Source organism: Natator depressus, chromosome 1 (assembly GCF_965152275.1).
Source record: "Natator depressus isolate rNatDep1 chromosome 1, rNatDep2.hap1, whole genome shotgun sequence".
Lineage (NCBI taxonomy): Eukaryota > Metazoa > Chordata > Testudines > Cheloniidae > Natator > Natator depressus.
In genome coordinates this window covers 38,175,794-38,181,339 of record NC_134234.1, presented here as the reverse complement: position 1 = coordinate 38,181,339, position 5,546 = coordinate 38,175,794, and the positions used below count along the sequence as shown (strand labels likewise).

Here is a 5,546-nt window from a genome sequence, read left to right as displayed (position 1 = left end):
TCCTCTTTATCTGCCATAGCAATATCTACAGAGAGTTTAAATTCTCCTTTCCAGCTCTTCCATGCCTGAGCTAAATTCTTAGCTTGCAGGTTTAATGTCTCTGGAGGCTTCAGTCCCTCCATTTTCTGTTATCTACCTTGTCTTGTAAAGCAAACTGTATACTGTAGGATTCATAAAGGTTTATGCGCTTGGCAACATTCAGGGCACACCCGGAGTGTTGTGTAGGAGTAGTGCACACACAGCTCCTTTCAAGGGCATCAACCTTGGAATCTCGCCAAGATGATATGAACCATGGGAAGCCTCCCAGGACTGGGCTCAAGGCCCGAGAGCAAGGAATGCGGTAGATAGAAATTGGTAAATAAGAATGTTAAACAAAGCCAATGTATTCCTTTTATCTGTTGGAGAATGTAATGCGCGGGGGGAGAGAGAGAGAATAAAGGGGAAGGTGGAAAGCTGACAGGCAGAAGCCCGTTAGCAGAGACCAGCTTGCTTGCTTGCTAAAAGCTGTGTTCTGTCTTGTCATTGAACCGCCACAACTGGCGCCCAAACGTGGGGCCCTCAGCACTCACCTCGCCCAGCAAGGGTTTCAGACGCGTCACTCATCCGCTTCGCGGATCCCGGTGAGTATTTTTCATTGTGGTAAGTATGGGAAGCTCCCTCTCTGCTTTGCAAGTGCAACACCGCAATGAGCTACAGTATCTGCTGCGTAAGGCTCAGCATGACTGCCCCGCTCGAGAACTCACTCTCCTGCTACAGGAGGTGAGTGCCCAGTGCCCGTGGTACCCTGAAGCCGGAACCCTTAAGCTAGCGGACTGGGAGCGGTTGGGCCAGACATTGCATGAAGAGCCTCGGGCGCCCGTGCAGGCTTTACATGCCTGGCACCTCTGCCGCGATGCGATACAGCGTGTTGCCTCGGACAGGCCCTCCCTCACGAGGCTGGTGATCTCGCCACGCCCGTCGGCTCCTGCAGCCACCCCCCCTCCTACCGATGCAACACAGTGTGTCGCTTCGGAAGAACCCTCTCCCGCACCAACAGAGGGGCTGCCGATCCCGCCACCCCCGTCCGCTCCTGCAACCATCCCTCCCCCTGCTTCGCCCCCAGTGCCTTTATTACCACCGCCTCCCTTACCTTCCCCACCAGAGCCGGTCTGTGATTACCATCCCCCCCTGAAACCCCATGCTTCGGGGCCCCCCAGGGGGTCGTCTGCATCTGCTCAGAGGCTTTCGCTGGTGCAACAAATGGTGCACGCAGCGAAGGCTCGCTCAGATCTTACAGCAGAGGAGCTGGCTGAGCTGGTCTCGGTTTGTCCGGTGACCTGGCAAAACGATGACCAGGGCAACCCGGTTGGAACCTGGGTCAGTTTGCCTTACTCGGTGATTAGAGAGGTAAAGAAAGCAATTCGCGAGTTCGGTCTGACTAGCACGTTTGTGCGTGGTCTCATTGAAGGGCTAGGTAGTGGATACTCCCTGATCCCTGAAGATTGGAAGGCGCTGTTGCGCATGATGCTGTCACCCAGTCAATATGTTATTTGGATTAGTGAGTATCGGCAGGAGGCGGAACGCCAGGCCCAGATTCATAGAGCGGAAGGTATTATTTTTGAGCACTTGGCAGGGGAGGGACCGTTTGCTACCGTTGAGATGCAAACTCAACTCCCTCAGGCCCTCTTCCCCCTTATTTCCACCTGCGCCCAGCATGCTTTCCGGAAGGTCCCGGATTCAGGCAAGCCTACTAAAAGCTTTGTTAGTATCCGTCAGGGTGCATCAGAGTCCTTTCTGGATTTTACCAACAGATTGCAGGAGGCTATCCTCCGACAGGTGGATAACGCTGCGGCAGCTCAGGAAATCCTGTTAAAAATGGCAGTTGAAAATGCAAATGAGGATTGCCGCCGTGCTCTCCAGGCTGCACAAGCCTCTGGAATTCTAGAGCTGTCGGACATGCTGCGGGCGTGCCAAAACATCGGAACCCAAGCACATAAGGCTGGAGTTCTGGCTGCCGCCCTGCGAAAAACCAGGAAGGAGGGGAAGCGTTGTTACCGCTGTGGTAAGGAGGGTCACTTTCAGCGGGAGTGCCGCTCATCGACGGCGCCCGCCCGCCCCTCAAAGAAGTGCCCCAAGTGTCGGAAGGGCTATCACTGGGCTAATCAGTGTCGTAGCGGGTCGGGAAACCGCACAACGGGTCCCCCCCGAACCCAGGGCCAAACGGGGGTGTTTCCCACTCAGACAACTGTTCCTCTGCCTTACAATCCATAGATTCCATGAGGGCGGCGACTGCCGGAAGTACAGGGCTTGATTTGATTATGCAGGAGGACGCTGATTTTCAGTTGCCAGGGGAGGTTTGCGCCATACCTACACAGGTGACGGGACCTCTCCCTGCCGGATTTGTGGGTCTGGTTCTCCCTCGCTCACACGCTGGGAAACAGGGTTTTTTTGTCATCCCAGGAGTCATCGATGCTGATTACACTGGTGTTATTAAGGTTCAGGTGTGGACCCATCTTCCGCAATCGCTCCCGCGTGGACGGTCAATTGCACAATTGATTTTAGTCCCCTATCAGGTGCCAGCTGCCGAGTATCGAACTCGGGGCGGAGGCGGCTTTGGATCAACGTTGTCTCACTCGCCGTCTCACAGCACGTCCTCTCCACTTGTTGCTCTGACAATGTCAGTCCGCCCCTCGAAACCTCAGTTAACACTTCTCTTAAATGATGTTCCTTTCACAGGGCTGGTGGACACTGGAGCTGACGTTACGGTGATTCGTGATCCGGAGTGGCCGGTTAGTTGGCCTACGGTTCCTTCTAAAGAGTTGTGGGGGATCGGGGGTAGCAAACCTGGGCGCCAAAGTTTGTCTTGGGTCACGGTCTCTAAACCAGGAGGCTGTGCCCTTGCTACAATCCGCCCTTTTGTACTCCCTGTCCACCTCAATATTTGGGGCCGTGATTTACTTACAAAGCTGGACACCACCCTCGATATTAATATCTAATGGCCCAAAATCCTCCCTCACCCACCTTGCCATCCGCATTACCATTGGTATGGCAATCCTTAGAGCCCATATGGATTGACCAGTGGCCCCTCCCTCTAGAAAAGCTGAAAGCGCTTCATTCACTTGTACAACAATATTTGCATGCACAGCGCTTGGAGAGCTTTACTAGTCCTTGGAATTAGCTGCTGTTATTTTGGCCTTTCAATTTTTTGCTGATTGTCCCTTTAATTTGATCATGGACACGCATTATGTTTATCAGGTAATTGATCATTTACCCCTTGCCCTCATTACCCCTCAGGTCGATGCGGACCTCCTTCGCCTGTTTTTGTCTTTACAGTATCTCCTCACCACTCGTAATTTCCCTTATTTTGTTGCTCATATTCGCAGTCATACCCCTCTGCCTGGGCTACTCATTGAAGGCAATGCGCGCGCTGATCGCGCGTTACGTGGTCAGGTAAATTCCCTCTTTTCTGACCCCATTGAAAGCCATGCCTTTTTCCATCAGTCTGCCTCTGTTTTGGCCCGGCAGTTTCATATTCCTGCTGATCATGCGCGTTCTATTGTTCATTCCTGCCCCCACTGTGCCGCTGCTGCCCCTACCTTTTTTTATGCCGTTAACCCTAGAGGTACCGCAGCGAATCAGCTGTGGCAAATGGACGTCACTCACGTGCCACAATTCCACCCCTATTCGTTTTTACATGTTTTCATTGATACCTATTTGGGATTCCTTTGGGCGACCCCACAGCGTGGGGAAGCCACTCCCAAAGTTATTCACCATTTGCTAGCCTGTTTTGCTGTTATGGGTCACCCGAGCCAGATAAAAATGGATAATGCCCCAGCCTATTGCTCCACAGCACTTTTCATCTTTTGTGCCCAATGGGACATCCGTCTCAAACACGGGATCCCTTATAATTCCACAGGCCAAGCTATTGTTGAACGTGCAAATCGCATGCTAAAAATCTTGCTCGACAAACAATTAAAACAAGGGGAGCTGCGTCTCCGAATCTTAGGAGACATTCAGCAACAATTGCATATCCTTTTGTTTACTGTAAATAATTTAACGCTGAACGCAGATCAGCAGACCCCCGCGGATCGGCATTTTCACAAATGGAAAGACCGCGTGTCTATTACCATCAGCTGCCCGATCCGCAATGGTTGGGCCCAGTGCCTTTAATCACTTGGGGTCGGGGATATGCTGCTGTGTTTCTCCCTGCAGGACCGTTGTGGGCTCCGGCCTGGTGTGTGCGACCGGCACTGAAACAGCATGGCGTGGCACCAGGGCTGTCGAACCCCATACCGGATTTTCAGCCGACCTTGGAGGAGACCGCGGTGCCTCCCGGGTCGACAACGGCGGGACGGAAACAGAAGAGGCGTAGCGTCCCAAGCCAGCCCGTGACATGGGGAGCAGTAAAAGCATTGGTCGCCGCGGCTCAACGAAGACTGGCAGCAAACCAACAGCCAGAGACTCTTGAGACTTTGTTTGTGGCAATTCTCGCCCAAATTACTGCTAATTCTGTACTGATTGTATGCCTTTTGTGCCTGCTATTTCCTGGAGGGGTTGATTCGGGAGCGCTTTCTCCGTTACAGGCCCGAATGACATATAACCTATGGGAAAGATTGGCTTCAATAGCAAATGTTACCCACTTTTGTTTATTTGATTTTGTAGCAGCTGAAGAATTGTTAGGTACGTGCCTTATTCCAGTATGTCATCACCCTGAGGAAATTGGGAATGAGATGATGCTCGCCGCTTACTCGAACCTCTCTTCCCAGTACTCTAGCATGGCTAATCGGGGCCAGGCCAATCACACTTTACCTTCTTAAGCTTATTTTTTGCTGCTGCTGTGTACAATGTATTCCTTTTTGTTAAGGCTTTGTCGAGACCCGCCTTGTCTGTCCGGGAGTTAATTGGCTTGCAAATGCAAATTGATGGCTACCATGAGATGGCCGAGCACAAATAAACAAAAAAGGAGGGGATGTAGGATTCATAAAGGTTTATGCGCTTGGCAACATTCAGGGCACACCCGGAGTGTTGTGTAGGAGTAGTGCACACACAGCTCCTTTCAAGGGCATCAACCTTGGAATCTCGCCAAGATGATATGAACCATGGGAAGCCTCCCAGGACTGGGCTCAAGGCCCGAGAGCAAGGAATGCGGTAGATAGAAATTGGTAAATAAGAATGTTAAACAAAGCCAATGTATTCCTTTTATCTGTTGGAGAATGTAATGCGCGGGGGGAGAGAGAGAGAATAAAGGGGAAGGTGGAAAGCTGACAGGCAGAAGCCCGTTAGCAGAGACCAGCTTGCTTGCTTGCTAAAAGCTGTGTTCTGTCTTGTCATTGAACCGCCACAGTATACTCAGAGAAGTTCTCTGCTCTCTGCAGTGCAGCTCTGAATGGTCTCTCCTGCTGTCTAGGGCTCAATTATCACTGCTACCATGTTTCATCCTTCACTGTGTCTGGATTTTCTCCTGTATAAGAGCTCACTCTGACACAGGGTTAATTAACAAACTCCAGCTTTATTGGGGCTGTTTACACAACATGGTTTCTTCAGCCTCCTGGCTTCTCAGATAGTTC

At 51.7% G+C, this 5,546-nt stretch overlaps 1 long non-coding RNA gene across 1 annotated transcript; it reads left to right on the top strand.

The window, feature by feature from the left end:
* Nucleotides 1-441: 441 nt before the first annotated feature.
* On the top strand, nt 442-5,224 carry LOC141981801 (uncharacterized). The gene is made up of 3 exons (XR_012637926.1): nt 442-620; nt 2,716-2,768; nt 4,192-5,224. It is a non-coding gene; the product is annotated as an uncharacterized LOC141981801 (long non-coding RNA).
* Nucleotides 5,225-5,546: the final 322 nt, after the last annotated feature.